Raw genomic sequence first — 18,912 nt, 5'->3', positions numbered from 1 at the left:
TCTCAGTGACAGCCCCGTTCTGTCCCCATGCGCTTGTGCCTCTCTGTGCCTCTCTGATGCACGCTGGTTCCCCTCCAGCGTGTCAAATTATAGATAAATCAACCTGATTTTAATTTGATGGAAGTAGAAGAACTCGCCTAGGAGAGCTGGAGGTGAGTGAAGGTTGTTTTGGTGCAGCCAAAAGACTCCTCGGGATGTTAAAGAGGAACACAGACAGTCTCACCCTGTGGGACAATTTCACGATGCACAACCTCATCAATGTCAAACCCCCCCAACAACAACGATATGCTCCTGCTAGTGTTTCTTACACAAAGCCACGACACTGTGGGCTCTTTGAAATATAAGATAATGGACAAATTTGAGACTTATGGTGAAATTTCATAAATACATTTTATACTGGGACTTTCAGGAAGCAATTTAACACAGCATCTGCACTGAAAGAAGTGATTGTGATGGAGAGATTTGGCATCTTTCTAGTCATGCCAGAAATGAATCAGCCAGAAATGATATGTCTCCCAGTCATTTTATCATGAATAAAGATTTTAGCTTAATAAAATTCACAAATTCATAAATCAAAATTACATCTAGTTCTTCCAACTTCCAGCTTGTAATTACAGTTCAAATTAGGCTACAGGAACTGCAGAGAGTACTGTGGAGACTGGATTATCAGCAGAACTGTGAAGGAAATTCTTTAATCACTTGAAGGATCTAAATTTGAAAAGTACAAAAGCATACTTTTTTTTGGATATGGTATTTGAAAGCATAATTTACAAAAAGGGCTTCACCATTTCTTTTTTTAAAAAAGGAAAAAGCAAGAGGAAAAGTGACAGGAGAAAAGGAGATAACTTCAGCTACAGCCAACTTTTTCTCTAGCTTGCCACCAGAGACGCAGCCTGAACATTAACACTAAGTGACATCTCGTTGGTGCTGCCACGTGAACTGCTTTGAAGAGTTGGTGGCCGCCTGCATGCGTGGCTGGTGACCTGCTTATATGAAGACTGACTGAGTTGGAAGCTGATAAAGAAACGACAAATGGAGCAGAAAGGAGAGACGGAGGGAGGCAGACGAGCTATCAGCTTCATAGTGATTAACCATCCAAACACACTAACCCAGAGCTGTAGAAGGATCATGATATGATACTCTGATCTCCCACTAATGCAGACACATTGGCATCACTCCATCTCACCCAACACACACTCTTCTGGCAGCTCTTCATTATAATCTCTACTCTTTCTCATGCACACATATAGACTCACATGCTGGCTGCCAGAATGCTACAACACCCAAATCTAAGAATCTGTATAGAAGTTTATCCTGTTATTTAGAGACTCTCATTCGTGTTTAATTTATTCATCTCATTCTTCTCTTTGAACCAACACCTTTGTAACCCATGATGGGTGTAACATGCTCCAAAAGTAACACATTACTGTAAACACGTTACATTTTTCAGTAATGCGATGATGTTATGCATCACTCTGCTAAAATGAGGAATTCAGTTGCATTTACAATTGCACCATTACTTGCATTAGAAAGGTTTCTTAGTTTTCTGCACATGGGGTGGGGCTAGAAAGGATTAAAAATGTCAAACAAACATGTTTTTTCTTCCTTCACATTTGCGTTACGATTAGCTGATTTTAATATGTGTGCATAAAATGGGGAGGAGCGGAGATACTACTTTTATTTTTATTGTATGAAAGGGCAAGAGTGTGATGGTAAACTGTAAACAGCATCCATAACAGAAACAGCTGCATCACAGTGCTAATTCAACATCGGCTCTTTGCTAGCATCTGCACAGATAGCATGCTAACACAAACCTAGCAAAGACGCAGTGATGTTCTCAGCCCAGCAGCCGGAGTCTGAACTTCAGCAGGTAACAAAGCACTGATGGAACCTCATTTTCTACCTGTAACTAATGTTTCTACAGTAGAGTCAATGTGGCAATCACTTTGAAGTCTCTTTGGAGGGTTTTCACCGCCCTTGTGTTGTCAGCCATGTTTAGATGTAAACACTAATAGAAAGATCTGTGTGTGCCCTCGTTAAGACAGGGATTTGTGTTGGTGTGTGGGACTGTAGCCGCGGGTTTGTATAGTTAACTGGTAATTACGCGACAGTATGTTTCAAGTCATTTTACAGAGTAACAAAGGTAATTTAACACATAGTGTTACATGTTTACTTTTTCTGGTGAGTAATTAGGTAATGTACTACATTACTTTTAAGAGAAATAATGAGTCTTTGAATAACAACCCTAGCACTGTTTGTACCTTGAGAACATCACTGGGAAAGTTTCAAAGGAAGGGACAGCTAAGAATGTAAGAAAAGAAGGAACACTTCCAAGTCTTACAAGCAGCATGTAGCCTAAAGGAAAGATAGATGAAAGAAAAGCAGACTAAAAATGAAGTGGAGAGAACTGAAAGGCACTAAAACGAAGGGGTTAAACTTTGAATAAAAAAGTACAATAAGCACTTTAAATGAGTAGAATCTTTTGGGTTGCAAAGGCGCTTCTATTTTATTGCTAGCAGTTACAAGGTTGGCACCAAGTGGGTTCTCTCTTTATTTAAATATTAACTTCTATGTTAAAATCAGTGTATAATGAATGGATATGTGTCTGTACGGCACACAATTTTTATGCATCATTACTCTGTTCTGTAACAAGGACAAGCTTGTTCATTAGTGAAGACGCTCATAAGGGCGAAGAAATTGCAAAAATCTGTTATATGAAGTTTAACTTCTGTGAAGTTTGGCCTAGAAGTCAGTAGCAAGCTGTCTAGACAGCACTGACCTTTGAGGGGACAGACAGCCAAAGAGTAGAACAAAGTATCAATGCGTATTAGCTGGGTTGCAACACTCCTGTTTTCCTATATATTTTTTCTTCCTCTCCTGATCTACAAAATATCAATGGTTTGCAGACAGTTATGCAATGAATTGTTTATCTTTTTAAAACATTGCAAACTTTTGATTAGCGAGCTAAGTCAACACGCTAACAACTCTGATAACTGGCCATTAGCAAACTTGTTAGCTTCGAGAACATTAAGATTTCTCTTCAGTAGAAAAAAACATGGACTCCATATTCCAAGCTGGCTTTCAGCATTATGTTTCAAGTTAATACTCATATTTAATACTTACATTTCTAACTTCGTTTCAGAGCTTGGAAGAAATTAACTGGACTTCAAATTTAGAGGTGGTTCTAGGGTTTGTTGACCCACTATTGATTATCTGAGTCATCACATGAGCCAAAGTGTGAAAAAAGGCATTGGTCATTACTATGACTGGGGGTCAAGGGTGAAATCACTGAGACCTTGCCCGACCCTATTATTACTTATTGAGGTCACACGAGACAAGAGGACATAGATGGCCTGTAGTTACCATTCACCAGTGGACATATACTGATCAGGCATAACATAATTACCACTGACAGGTAAAGTGAATAACACTGATATTCTTTTTGTCATGGCACCTGTGCATGGGTGGGACATATCAGGGAGGGATTCAACATTTTGTCATCAAAGTTGATGTGTTAGAAGCAGAAAAATGGATAAGCATAATGATTTGAGAGTCTGACAAGGACCAAAATGTGATAACTAGACAACTGGGCCAGAGCATCTTTAAAACTCCTGCTCCTGTGCGGTGTTCCCAATCTGCAGTGGTCAGGATCTATCAAAAGTGGTGAACCAGCGAGAGGGTCAAGGGCTGCTAAGGCTCACTCAGGGACCTGGGGAGTAAAGGCTGGCTCATGTGGTCCAATCCAACAGATGAGCTATTGCAGCTCAAATTATTGAAAAAGTTGATGCTAGTTTTGATAGAAGAAGGTGTCAGAATACACAGTACATCACAGTTTTTTGGGTATGGGGCTGCATAGAGCCACCAACAGACCAGTCAGGGTCCATATGGAGCAAGGAAAGAAAGTGGCCTGGTCAAATGAGTCACATTTTCTTTTACAGTACATCACAGGATGGCTGGGTGCATTAGTGTCGCTTACAGGCAATGTAATGTTTTGAGCAATGTTCTGCAGGAAACCTTGGGTCCTGCCATCCACATGGATGATAGACATATACCACCTACCTAAGCATTGCTGCCGACCACATACACCCTTTTATGGAAACAGTATTCCCTGGTGGCTGTGGCCTCTTTCAGCAGGATAGTGCGCTCTGCCACAAAGCAAAAATGCTTCAAGAATGGTTTGAAGAGCACAACAGTGAGTCGGCTTTGTTGATTTGGACCCCAAACTCTTCAGGTCTCTCCAGTGCTGGACAAGCAAGTCATGGAGGCCACACATCCCACCTTAAAGGATTTGTTGTTAACATCTTTGCGCCAGATACCACAGGACACCTTCAGGGAGTCCATGCCTCAATGGCTCATGGCTGCTTTGGCAGCAAACAGGGAACCAACATAGTCAGGTAGGTGGTTATAATGTTATGTCGGATTGGTGTACTTGGCCTCTATTTTAAAAATCATCTGACTTTCAGTGGAAAATGTGAACATTTGTATCCTTCAAACAGTGTCCTTTGTCCTTTAAGTGCACGTGTACAGCTGAAACTTCTTTCAAATTATCAGTTAAATGACACTTTTGCTTTTGGCATTGTATTGCCTCATTTGTAAGCGCATAAGTGAGGAGAAAGTGTAGTTGGTGATCTTCGAACAAAGCCAACATGGGAGTGCCAGAAACTGCAGGCTAAACCCCAATGAACTCCTGTGCCAAAATGTCCAACTACAGAGCATTAAAAGTTCATGTTTATAGTCTGTACAGTAACTCTGTAACTTCACAAAGACAAATTAGTTTCACTATAAAGTATTAAACATAGAAACCTAAATTTCTCCTAAAAAAGTGTTTCCCCGCCTCCCTTCATCCCAGCATCATGTAGATTTTATCTAAGATATTAAGATGATGTTAATCCTCCTCATCTGATTTTTCCCCATTAATATGGCCTTCAGCTACATTTTTGGGCCTATCTGTGTCCTCTCCAGGTCGGAGGGATTATATGTGTCGCTCATGTCCAGTATCTGTATAATAACAGATTACAAGTGATTACACAGCACACAGACATATCTGTATAATCCTGACATCATTTATCTGACATGTGGTGAAAGTCAGCATATTTTAGCTGTTTTTCTAATGGCTGACACCAAGACAGATTAAAGCGAGCACTTAATCAACTTATTAATTTGCAAATCGGTGTGTGGCTGCAATATAGCTTCCATCCATCTAAAAGCAACAATATATTGAAAGTGTGATTATGCATCTGCATGTGTATAACCATACGGTAATGTATGGATATGCAGCATTGTCATACATGTGTGTGTTTATATGAGTCCACCATCTCTGTTGGGGTTATCCAGGCAAACACTGACGAGGCGCTAACCCTTGTGTCCGATATATTTAAAAATGCTGTTATGTTCTGTGGTTGGTGTTCAGCACAGTTGAGGGTATATAATCTGCAAGGATTATTGCCTGTGGATTGAGACAGATTAAATTCACCAATCAGGGAGTCGTACTGCAGAAAGACAGATTAATTTGGGTGTTTATGAGGTCATGTGCTTTTATTGATGGCACGTTCAAAACCCAGGACAGACACTACATGATCGGGGTAAAAGGGTTCTTATGGATAGTATTAAATGTGTGAAAAAGGTTTTGGTCGTTTTAGGTATTCAGTGATTACAGTTAATAGTTAATAGTAGTTAATACTTTTTTTTTTTAATGACACTCACTTCCGCATCAGTTACAGCTTGATAGTACCAGGCCGGAGCCCCTTTTGTTTTCAGAAATCCCCCAATTCCAAACATCCAAATGGTGCTCTTGAGATCTGGTGATTTAGTAGACCATCTGAGTGCAGTGAAATCCTGTCCAGAAAAAAACCTTTTAACATGATTTGAGTTTTGTGACATGGTGTGTTATCCTGCTGGAAGCAGCCATCGGGATAGGGGTGCACTGTGGCCATTAAGTGATGGACATGGCCAACAACAACCATACTGAGGTAGGCTGTGGTGTTTCATTGAGAAACCTAAATAGTTGATACAGGTCAGGATGGATCCACGGTTTCATGTATATGTGTGTGTAAGTGTATATATACAGAAATGCCCATTCTTCCCAGTCCAGCCTTGGCTATAACACATAGTTATTTGAGTTGCTGTTGCCTTCCTACCAGCTTGAACCCATCTGCACATTTTCCTCTGACATCCAGCAGAGAAATGCTGCTCACTGGATATTTTCTCCTTTTTGCTCCATTCATTCCATTTAAATAGCCACATATTTCCAAAAAGCAACATATTTCCAAAAAATCATGTTTTTCTCTCATTTTAAATTATTTGTCTGCTCTGTGTGGAAAAAAAAACAGGTCAACAAACATTTATTTTCTCTTATTTCCCCTATTTATCCATTTTGCTTTGACACACACACACAAAATACACCCACTGTCCCTCCATTCTTCTTTTGACCTTTAAATACGCTGTCAGGTTTTTTTTATATATATATCTTTGTTGAGAGACAAACAAAATCTTAAATTGCTCCTAGGCTCCTGTTCACAAACTTACAATCAATGCTTTCTGACATTTAGAGGGGGAGGGGTATATATGTGTGTGTGAGCATGTACAAGAGGATGCGCATGCATCTTATTGCATGAACGAGCAACCCAGCAGCAGATACAGTACACCTGTTCTAATCAGCCCCTGCTCACATCCATCAAAGTACAAATTTAAATTGTGAAAGTGACAAAGCCTCGCAGTCTTTGTAGTATATTTAAAAATTTCCAAAAGGGTAAAAAAATGACTTCCACCTGCTAATTTCGGGATTACAAGGTTTTGGAATTTAGAAAGTTATTTTTCAACCATTAAAAAAACCTCTTCATGACTTCAAAAACACCTGTACTATGTGTATGTATTAGTAAGTGTAGTTTGAAACAGAGAAACGCTGTGATTACACGTAATAAAAGCGCCGCATGTCCACTGCCAAAATCAATACAAATCTATCGCAACATACTGAGGACAAAGTGCTGACAGCATTTTTACAGTGAAGGCTATCATCTTAAACCATACAAAATTCAATTGCAAAAAAACAAAGAGATACTCTGTGTGGGTACGTGCAATGAAAGAGCATAACACTTGACTCTGAAACGTTTTACCATAAATGACCTATTGGAAAATTGAGCAGGCCTTTCCAAATAATCAATACATTGTAACAGTGTAGAGGCAACACTATCAACATGAACACTGAGTTGTTTTCTAATTAACACTTTCACAGAAGTGCACAAATTGACCAGCTTGTGACATTGTGTGGCATCCTGTGGATCAAGTGACTCTGACCGGGCATATCCTGGAAGGTCATTTAAAATGTTTGGACCAAACACGCCCTCCCGTTTCCTTCTTTTTGTCTCGCTTTGGTAGCACGCAAACAACGTGTTTCCACCACCAAAGACAAATTATAGAGCAGCATGATTGAATATCTGTCTAACTGCAGCACTGTAAAAGCCACTTCTGTCATCAGTCAAGATCATTAATGCTGTCACGGTGGGCTCTGAGAAGATGCTCTTTCAAGTGCCACAGTGACAGCTGGCAGTATGTTTCCATGGGCTTTATTGCAAATGTTCTCCAGTTTATAGCACGAAACAAAGGATATTTATTGTGCTTTTGGGGTGGTTTAAATTAATCAGTGATCGCTTTAACTTTGTGCCAAGTGATCGATTAATCATTAATGCCACAGATATTTTTATCTGTGACATCTAAATGAAACTGACATAACGGGGAATATCGAATGTTATGGCAAAAATCAAAAAGGGAAAAGAGCACACCTTCCACAGCTTGACTGACATTTACATTTTTTACTGTACAGACCTGCTTGAATGCTCTTACAAGGAGTCTTCCACTTGCCAAAGGGTAATCACACACTCTTAGAAGACTGTCCGGTAAAAGGTTAGGATGTGCTCTGGGGTTGAGTGCACTAATCAGAGGGACGTCAGAGTGCAGAGTCCATCTGAGGCAGTTTACATCAAGCCTTTTTCCCTTCTAGCCATGCACACCCTCCTCGAAGTGAACTTATTTACAACTGATTTGCAACAACAAATACATTTTGAATTGAAATGAAGATAAAATGAGTTACGTTTACAATTAACCTCACACGGAGATGCTTTTTATTCATTTCTGTGCTAGTTTCTTGAATCAGATTATATACCTCCAATATTTATGTGACAGTTTTTTGGTGTTTTTCCTTAGGACATCATGATTCTTGTTTAGGATTAAGTATCATCATAGAATACAGTGAAAGTCATCAGTGAAATGAAATACACTGCAACTATAAAGATGTTATCAAAACCATATTATTTTCTAGCTTTCTTGCCTTCTGTCTACAATCACGCAGGCCTAGTGATCAGTCAGTGACCCCGTGGCAACCCCAGGTTCCTTGGAAAAAGTGTGCTCTCCACAGCCAGATGGTGAGTGGTAGCTGAAGGTTGCAGGCAGTAACGAAGTGAAACTGGTACATGCATATGGTGCTGCACCAAAAACCTGCCCCTAGAAACTGCTTTGGTTGCTAGGTGCAGGTTGAAAGGTAAATTGCACAAAAGATGTTTCTCACGAAGTTGCAGTGCAGGTTGAAAAAGTGCGATACAAATTAGAAACAGAGAATGTTCACCTTGAAAAAAAACTTTTGAATGGTTTAGTCTTACTACAGCCTGGAGAGTAAATTTTAAAGAGCGTGAAGAATGTAAATTGATTGTAGACCACTCAGCTCAAACTAGGTCAGGGCAAATACAGCAATCTTCTAGGGACCAAAGCAACCACCAAGATGTTTTTGCTGCAGAGCCTTCTGGCAATAGCCAGCAACCACTCTCCAACCGACTGGGGAATGCAAATTTCTCCTAGCAACTGCAGGATCCCAGGGGGTCACTAGGCCTGCGTGACTGAGGCCTTTATAAGTCATCAAGCAAACCCTGGACTCTGATGTTAAAGCCCATTTTCAATCCCATGGTGCCCAGTCCAGTCTCACGGCAAGATGTGTGTATAAATGTATAAACAGTCGGCATATTTGGGGCGATCGTGGCTGAAGAGTTGGGTGTTCGTCTTGTAATTGGAAGGTTGCCGGTTCGAGCCCCGGCTCGGACGGTCTCTGTCGTTGTGACCTTGGGCAAGACACCTCACCTGCCGCCTACTGGTGATGGCCAGAGGGGCTGATGGCACAATATGGCAGCCTCGCTTCTGTCAGTCTGCCCCAGGGCAGCTGTGGCTACAACTGTAGCTTGCCTTCACTAGTGTATGAGAGTGAATGAATAGTGGAATTGTAAAGCGCTTTGAGGGGTCCCGAAAAGCGTTATATAAATGCAATCCATTATTATTTTAGCCAAAATGATTTTTTTCCAAACCCAAATAAGCAGTTATTTTGTTGCCTAAATCTAACAAAGTAGGTAGGTTTGACTTAAAACATGTCGTGCTTTATTATGCTTTCACATCATCACAGGCATTATAATTTACAAAATGAAACCATTTTCTATACAGTAAGATGTGGAGCTAATAATTGAGACCACGAACTCATCAACAAAGTGTCTACTGAGGTCATAGATCAAGTGAATAGAAGAGTAATTTTCTTCTTCTTTTTGTAACCCCAAAGCTTCCATCTTTTATGTGTATTCTAGCTGTGAAGACACACACAAAGAAAATGTCATGTTTATTTTGTTAACAGCCCTCAGAGTGTTTAGCAGAGATTTATTCAGTGTACACTGTACATGAAAAAAAGAAGTTTGTGTCTACGAACTTAAAACAATGGATTAAATCAAACTGCTGTAAGACTGCTGGCGGGTCAAAGTGCAGCTTGGTCAAAGGGAAATGCACAAGATGTCTTATATGAGCTTTGTTGTGCTTGCAAACAGGACAGTTAGCTCTGGGTGTAGAATATTACTATCCGGTCGTTAAGTCTGACGTCACTGGCCGTGTCTGGGCCTAAACTCCGCTGCAGGTCCATATATCAAACGATCACTATGGCATTACTGAGAGTTGAAAATCTGTCTAAAGTCTTTCATCTTTAATAAAATGATCAGCGTTCTGCTCTACCAGGTGTAACAATTGAGTTTAACATCCAGGCATCCATGAAAACGGAATTTATGACATTTAACGGAGTTAGAAGTTAGCAGGGAGTTAGCTCGCTAGCTTCTATCTAAATACAATATAGCATGTCCTGACTGCGGGGTTTTGGAAACAAATTAAAACGTACAGCTCTGTTATCACTTCCAACATAAATGAAGACAGAAAACTAAACAGCAGTGACGTTTGTAGGGTTACTGAAGTTTGGCTAGCTGGTATATATATATATATATGACCGCTAGCGACACAGCTATGTTAGCATAATATAAACAAGCTAACTTTTTTTCCACTCGATAAAAGTTGACGTGAGTGTTCTCGGTGGTCAGGAACAAATGTAATCGCATGGCAGGATGCTGTAAAAGGACCAAACTTCAGCCAGGAGAACAACTGAGATAATCCATCCACAATACGAGGTTAGTCATTCATATACTGCTGCATGGGCTGGGCTGTAGTTACATCCTAAGGTTTTAAAAACTGAGCTTAAATAAATGATTAGTGGTAATAAAAGCCGAGGGAGGTCAACAGTGACTGTTTTAGGAGCTTTTTGAGATTAAATAGAAGAAAATACAAAACATTAAACATGTTAACAACACAAAAGCCATATTAAACGCAGACTACTTTAGGCCCGGAAGTAGGATTCGTCACATCATCACTTAACGACCGGATAGCACCACCGGATGCTAAAGGATATCCCTCCTGATAGTATTTAATGACAGCCTTGATTTTGCTGCATAGCCCATTCACCTGAACTACCACCAGCAATGATGAACTTGAAATGAATTAGAAAGAAAAAGAAATGTTGGACTGGAAAGTCTTAAAAACTTTGTTTGAACATTGATTCTATCAGGAGAAGAAAAATTCATTCACTGAATGAAGGAGACAAATTCTCCAGGCAGACTGGAACGAATAAAATGTAATTGGAATAGGCTCGGGAAATGAAAAGACTATTAAAATGTAAACAAGGTAACCGCACACATCTTCTTCCTGTCTCAAAGACATAACAACTGACTTTGGGGTATTAGATCATTTGACACAAATAAACATATTGCAGCAAATGTCATCTGTCTAGACGGTCGCAGGATTACACCAAAACACAGCGACACGCCAGAACCAGCCAACTGAAGAACACCAATGCCTTAAAGCCTCGTCGTCTCACAACAGTGGGATTGGAACAGGATAATACCCGTGTTCAAAAACAGCCTTCCAACCCTTCTATCCCTTTGTATAATCCTCTTCATCTATTCACCCCCAAAACACTTCCCAAATAATCAGCTTAAGTCACAAGACTGGGGCTCTTAATTAAAGTTCACTATTAAAAATGTGTGTGCTCCTTTAAAGAAAATAAAATCTATGAGAGTTAGGAATGAAAGGTGGATCAGCGCTATTGTTTATTATTCAGCGCGTGCACCTGATCTTCTTTAAGGAAGATTTCAATGCGCTTGCAGAATTTACAATACTCTCCTAATTTCATTATTCAAGCACTGGCTGTGTAATCCATCTGAGCCTATTACTTTTTGTTTAGACATTGAATCATCCCCCTCAAGTCCCAGTTGTATCTGTCGTGGCTCAGATCGGATCAATGGGGCTGATTTAATTCTCAGTCAGGGCACTCAATATTTGTAACTGATGCTAATTTAGATGTTAATGATACCATCCAAATAACACATTCGAAGCCAAGGTCATGTAAGGATGAGGGGTGGGAGGAAACAGGATGCTCAAAGAACAACAATAAAATCAAAGGTACAGAAGATTACACGGTGTAGGCTGAATCATGGAGCTGACATCCAAATTGACAAAAGACACTGCTTTGTGTCTCACCCTGCAACATGTTAGTGGCTTAAATAAATAGCGTTGTTGGCTTTTTATTTACAAAAAGGACTGAGGAATATCTGTGCTTTTGTTTTTTTTACCATTTAGACCCAAACAGAAATCGGACTTTAAAAAGACCTGTGTGAATATCACATTTTAACGAGATGTACTGCTGCAGAAGGTTCAGTCATAAATTGAGCTCCGAGGAAGCAGAATTACAGCTTTGGTGTGGATAGAGGACTCATATCTTGAAAAGACAAAAACATTCAACAATTTACTTTCCAGCCTTATGGTTCCCATCACACCTTCACGCTCTTAGGAGAGACTAAACAGGATACAGCAGCTGAACAGCTGCTCTGAAAGACCTTCAGTCTGAAACTAGCAGTAGTCTGGACTTTATGAGTATTAATGTTGAATCTTTTGGTTTCTTGTAACAGGCAGTGTGATTTATGCTACTTATCTGGAAAAATATAATTTCAGCTTTGTCCAACATTAAAGCAAAACTAATATAGTTTTATTTTCTGGCTGTGCCATTAAGGTCAGAGTAGAGGTGCGATCAGGCCAAGGTTTAATGAGCAAGTGTTTCCCATAGAATTAGACTGTGTTTGTAGTGGTAGCGGAGCCCACACATGCATGTGTGAATATGCTTGTACATGCAAAAGGAGGCGGGCCCAAGCTTTCTGAAACAAATGACTAATTAATAATATATTTTGTATAAACTTTCTGACAATAAATAATGGAGTGATAATCGCCTGCCTCTCCAGTCAGTCCCTCTCCCACCAACACCACCACCTGCAGGTATATCAACAGCACATAAATCACCTGCTGCAGCTTCGCTCATAGCAAATTTCCACTGCAGAGCACCATCATGCAGTCCATGATGGTGGGTTTGGAGTCTGAATGACTCTGCTGAACTCCAGATGGATCAACGTGTAGGTGAGGAAACACAACTTAGCTAGTTAGCAGTGACCAAACTTTCAAACTCCTTTCTACCCAAATATAAAAACTAAAAATGAAAAATGTTAAAATAGATCTCATAATATACTTCGAGTTAGTAAACCTGGTTTCATGGCCCAGGTGAGTGGCGGTGTTTTTCCATAAAACTGCCTCATTCCTAACACGATCTGTACCTGTGGGCAATATGGGCTATAGGCCAGTATATGAGACCAGCGCTCTCAATGGGTCCCCACAAGATCTGCTGTTAACCTAGCATTAGTGTGAGGCCACCAGGTTGTTCTTGTGTGTCACAGCTTACTGCTTATGCTTACCTGGTGTTTTCTCCGTGTGATTTCTAGGCATCCTCTGGTTCCTCATCTCACTCTAGGTAATAATCACTCCTCTCTGGATGTTGGTCTTCTCTGGAATCACAGTCACAGCCCAAGCTCAGTTTAATTGTCTGTTTACCTGCCTGCCTCCCTGCCTCTGGAAACTCACCTAGACCACTTTGACTGCTTTCCCCTCCACACCGGCTTCCACCTGCAAAGACTGTAAGACACTCAAAGTAACTCACCTGTCTCTACCTGACGAATCGTGGGCACCTCTGACATTTCTCTCTTTGTGTTCTTGTATCTCTGACCTCCACTTCCTAAGCCACGACCCTCTCCCTGAGACTCCCTTTTGCTCCTGCACAGCCCAGTCTGACATTTCAGTTCATAGTTCATGTTTTGATCTTGTTATTCATGTTTGCAACACTTCAGTTCACAGTTGCTTTTCGTTAATAAAGTTTTTAACCTCGCCTTCGTGCTGTGTCTGCTTGGGTCCATTTACCTGGTTCTGGCTGCCCTGCCATAACACCTGGGAGGTCTGGGAAACCATACACTCAAAGCTCACATAGATATTGATATAGTTCTCTAGATAATTGGACAGCAGTAATTGGTTGTTGATGATCGTGCAAAAGTGTAACAATCCAGCAAAGGACAAGAGATGGCAGAGAGAAAAACAACTCATAATCAAGAACGAAAGAAAACAAACAAGGAAATATAAGTCAGTGAATTTCAAAATTCAACAGGAAGAAATAAAATGATTAGTACAAAAATACCGAAAAGATTAAAAAGTGATCATACTATTATGATACTATTTAATACTATTTAAAAACAGAGGAAAGAGAAGCCCTGTACAATATGGAGCATGAGCATCCATCCAATAGTCACAGCTAACCTAACCATTTATGCACTGGAAAATATTTACGGTAAACAATTATGTTCTTGATTTTAAATAACTACACTACTTTAAGAAATAAAAAGGTGATATCAAATCCAGGTGAATACCAGTAAGGGTATCAAACACAAAGAGTGAGCTTCACGCTTTAGTGAACCTTCTTTGCGCCACAGACCGGTTTATGCTGACAATATTTTCACAGACCGGTCTTTAAGGTGTCACAAATAAATACAACAAAATAAAACCAGTACTGGTACTGGAAAAAAAAAAAGATTTATTCCTAACACACGGGAAACTGAGTTAACGCTAAAAACAATTAAATAATAATGATAAAAAGCGATAAAAACCCTGAAAACCATAAATTTCACACCCCAGCCTCAACTCTCGCGGCCCGGTACCAAACAACTCACGGATCGGTACCGGTCTGTGGCCCGAGGGTTGGGGACCGCTGCTTTAGACATGTCAAAATCAACTGTTTGACTACAAAGTTATTTAAAAACTCACATTAGTACAACAGCTGACACTCTTGAATGACAGATGCTTCTTAGTGGAAGCCATGTGGTCACTTCACTGTGAGAATATTAGCTTACACACACACACCATATTGCTTCTAAAATCAGCTAATTTGATTTATTGGACATTTGATTTCGGATAAGTCTGTCCCGAGGTCACTCTCTGACCTCAAAACTGACATTTAATCCCCAGAGGGAGCCCCTGGTGTCCCGATAAACACTCCAATACACACAAGCTAGTCACAGGACACACTCCCCACAGCGTGGGAACAAGCGCTCCTGACAGCAGACAGGAGAGTGCTAAGGAGGATATGTGAGGCTGAATGTTTTTATGTGTGTGTGTCCTTCTGTGGCTTGCTCAGTCACCTGCATGCGTTTGATCCCTCATTATTTCTGCTTGCATGTGTGTGTGTCTATGTTTCAAAGGGAAGCTCAGAAGACAAGCACTAACAATGATATCACTTCAGCCTCTATAAATCTCTTTCTACCTCCCACAGGGCGAGCAGTGGTGGGAGCACAGAGAAGAAAGCAGGAGTGTCAGAAATGAAAGACAAGTGTGTTTGCGCCTGTTGGGCGATGAGTATGTGAGGGTACAGAAAAGGGGGGGATGAAGAAAAAAAGAAGTGGTTTGTTGGCATGATGCAAGCTGTCTCAAAGGAAAAGTGGATCAGAGAAGTGTCCCTGTGATCTGTGCTCACTCTAAGGATCTCTGGATTTTCTTGTATTTATTACGTGTTTCACGAGGTCATGTTGTGTTTACTAGAGATGGACGTTGATAAGAATTTAGCGAGTCTAACTCCATTATCGATATCACTTATCGAGTCGATTCCTTCTTAATTCTCTTATGGAATATCATTGGGTTTTCATTGGCTGGGAGAGTCATCACCATCCAACCCAGTATCACGCATAAGCGTGGAATAGACACGCCAGTCCACCGTGTCCATTTCACGCTTTGGAGAGGCTAAGCGTGAAATGCAGTAAATTCAGTACAAGCAGGGGGCGGTAATATATTTAAAGCCAAGAAGTCGCTTTTGACCAGGGAAGGTATGAAGTACATTCGAGGCTCCTTCTATGCCCGAAATGATTAAGCTAGGTGGATAATATGTATTTACATGCAAATGTCTTTTCTGTGATAATTTTCATGTTGGCTGAAATAAAATATCTCCCTTTGCTGGTACCACAGCTTACTGCAATTTCTACATGAATATCTGAGGCAAAGGATGATTTGCACACAGTGGACCGGTCTGTCTGTTTTATGCTTTGATATCAGGTTGCAACATCACTATTATCTTTCTCTTAGTATTTAGGTATGAAAACAAAGCCGACAACACGACAACACAAAGCAAACATGAAAACCAGAATAGAGAGACTTCAAAGTCTCTTTGTTCGGTCGCCACAGTGATTCTACTTTACAAACATTAACAGGTAGACACAGAGGCTACAGCCTGACTGCTCATCACTCCCGTTGTTGCCTGTTGAAGTTCAGGGTCTGGCTGCTCGGCTGGGGTCAGCATTAACACAGCAAGCATCACTCTGGATTCTTGGCTAGCTTAGCATTAGCATGCTACCCATGCAAGTGCTTGCAAAGAGGCAAAGTTATGTTAGCAGCATAACGCAGCTGTTTCTGTCCTGGATGCAGTTTGCACTTTACCATCGCGCTCTCTTCCTTTTGTGCAATAAAAATAAAAGTAACATCGATATCCACGCTGTAGAGTGTAGCACTACTTTCCTCCTCTGCCACACAAACTGAAAACAGCTGAAGTGCAAAGGGAAGTGAAGTGCAACTGATACTGATACAAGAAATTGAACCAATGAGAACAGGTTGTCTACAAGAACTGTCTCTCGATTCCATCTCTAGTGTTGATCTCTGAGGATCTGTGGTTTATAGATGTGTAATATTATCATTATTTGCGTTTTAGTGACCTTAGTTCAACAGACAGTACGTCACGCTTTTTTCCTCAAAATTACACAAAGCCTCTTTCACTAATTAATTAAAGTATTATAATAAAGAGGAGACCATGGAGGTTATTTTGATAGTGATTTTTTAATCATGTAAAAGTGAAGTTGCTGCATAATTTTGTTGTCAACTTTTTTTTTCTTTTTTTTTTTTTGGTATTACACTTCACTTTGCATTCATTTCACAGCTGGGTGCACAAAAGTGTTAATTATCCTTGGCTTGTTTTGATGAAAACTAGGTTGTAGTTCATTGCAGTGTTTCCCAGCCTTTTGGAGTCACGGCACATATTTCACATTAGAAAAATCACACGGCACACCACCAAACAAAAATGTCACAAAAAGCATGTTGATCAATATGGTGTGTGGGTTGGTTTGTTCCTAGTATACCTTGTTTGCTTTCGTCTGACCACTACTCATGCTAGGGCCTTCATCTGGGACCGAATTTTCTCCAGGACCCGGGTCAGATTGACTACTTTTTCTTTTCAAATATTTATGTATTGCTATTACGCGCTGTGTCGTCTCACAGCATGATTATTACGTAATTTCTTCTTTTTCTTATTCTATTTTACTAGCAGTTGGTAGCCGATTTAATTAGAGCAGGTAGTAGTACTGCCCTCTAGTGGAAGAGAATGTAAATGTTCTGCCTGTTACTCCAATCAGGTGGAACGAGATAATCTTCCACAGCACACTTGATCATTTCTCGTGGCACAGTGGTTGGGAAACACTGGTTTATTGTGTATTTTAGTACACAATAAGTGTTCTAAAGTCAGTTAGAAAGAAGCATCAAATGTGTAACAGCATCTTGGTTATGAGTTATCGATCTTGAAAGTTGTAACCATGTAAGATTACGTTTACTGAAGTTTGCAGCTATGTACAGGGGTGTGTCTACAAAAGCCTCAAGAAGTGGCACCAACATTCTCACTGTTGCCATTAGACTCAATTACTGTCGGTATTACAGTGCACAATATCATAAGACGAGAGGACGAGTAACTCAAGTACTTTACTGAATACAGTTTTATTCTAGTATTTTAGTTTTACGTTCTACCTGTATGCTGCTAACTTTTGAATATTAAAGTTCTAGTTACTATATCTACTAATATATGATCTTGTATTATTTTAGGCAAAGCTACCCAGAAGTGTAGAAGTAATTAAAATACCTCCAACATTAAAGCCACATTAAAGTCATGTACATATTAACAAACTGGTCATTACCAGTAATCCAATTTTTGAGTGAGGGCACTATACACTATACGCTATATTAAGATTTCTGGCCTTTTATTCTGATATTCTGGGTTATTTTGCATTTATGTCTCCTGATACATGATGCAGTTTATTTATTTGCTCGTACTAAATAACTAATACACAGCCAAAAAAAATTGCTACTCAGTGGATCATTTGATAGAAAAGACTCAGGTTTGACGAAAAGCAAAGCAGCAAAAGGGAGAGGAAAATATGACACTTTCCAAAAACAACGCTACAAATAATTGGCAATATCGCTCCATGTCTGTGAGGTATTTAACTGTAATAACAGTTTGCTAAAAGTTTGGGACATACATTTTTTTGAAAGATTTTCTGTTTTCATTTATTTTGGAGGACCTGCTGCTTTCATTGAAATGAATGAATTGAATGAATGCAAGGCCTCGTCATTTTTGTCCTCGACAAAGTGCCACACGGAGCTCCACAGGAAGTGGAAAAATGGCATTTTCAATGGAGAGACCACACTCGTCCTCGAATCTCTCATTTCTACATTGTTCTTCTTTCTTTTTGCCCCCTCTCTACTCTCCACCTTCTCTTTCTCCCTCTCTCTTTCTTGCACCGAGTCTTTCATGTTCAGATCAGAAGAGCCCGCCACTTATCACGGGAGTCTAGAGAGGCTCTTCTATAAAAGCTGGCGTCACATGCCTGATTTAACAGGGCACACACAAAGAGTCCTCTATCTCTCCTTCCTTCCCCTTCTGTAGGATATCCCTCTCTCTTCCTTTATCAAACACATTTTCTCCATACAGGAATAATGTCGCTCACACTTGGACTCTCACACACACATATTGGACTGCCTCGCCTCTTGTTCTGTCACAATGGGATTAGTGGTGTGATTCTTCCACTCCTTTTAAGTGGGCACACCACCAATCCACTTACGATAGACTCGGCTGAATACTGAAAAGACTGAAAAGGGGGGAACGAGGAGGGAAGAAGTGGACTCGAGAAGACATGGACAAGAACGAAGGAGTGAGCAAAAAAAAAGGAAAGTGGATATGAGTTAAGGAGGAAAGTTAGAGAAGATGAATTGTGCTTTGTGTTTTAAAGGGCGCACACACTTTTTAGGGGATAAAACCCAACTTTACTTCAGAAGAAAAGAATAAAGGGAGGGCATCGAGAAAGACGGGAAGGGGAGACTGAAAGAGAACTGGCAGCACACTTA

The 18,912-nt window shown here is 40.2% G+C and overlaps 1 long non-coding RNA gene across 1 annotated transcript; it reads left to right on the top strand.

Moving 5' to 3' along the window:
* Positions 1-1,807: 1,807 nt before the first annotated feature.
* On the top strand, positions 1,808-13,496 carry LOC147335996 (uncharacterized). Its single transcript, XR_015128620.1, has 3 exons — positions 1,808-1,870; positions 4,232-4,394; positions 13,164-13,496. It is a non-coding gene; the product is annotated as an uncharacterized LOC147335996 (long non-coding RNA).
* Positions 13,497-18,912: the final 5,416 nt, after the last annotated feature.

The sequence above is a fragment of the Aulonocara sp. 'chitande type north' Nkhata Bay genome, linkage group LG3, assembly GCF_057382095.1.
Source record: "Aulonocara sp. 'chitande type north' Nkhata Bay isolate Kocher_YH1m ecotype deep benthic linkage group LG3, A_spYH_male_GT1.1, whole genome shotgun sequence".
Taxonomy (NCBI): Eukaryota; Metazoa; Chordata; class Actinopteri; order Cichliformes; family Cichlidae; genus Aulonocara; species Aulonocara sp. 'chitande type north' Nkhata Bay.
Note: the sequence above shows the minus strand (reverse complement) of the source record. Positions and strands in the feature narration are given on the sequence as shown.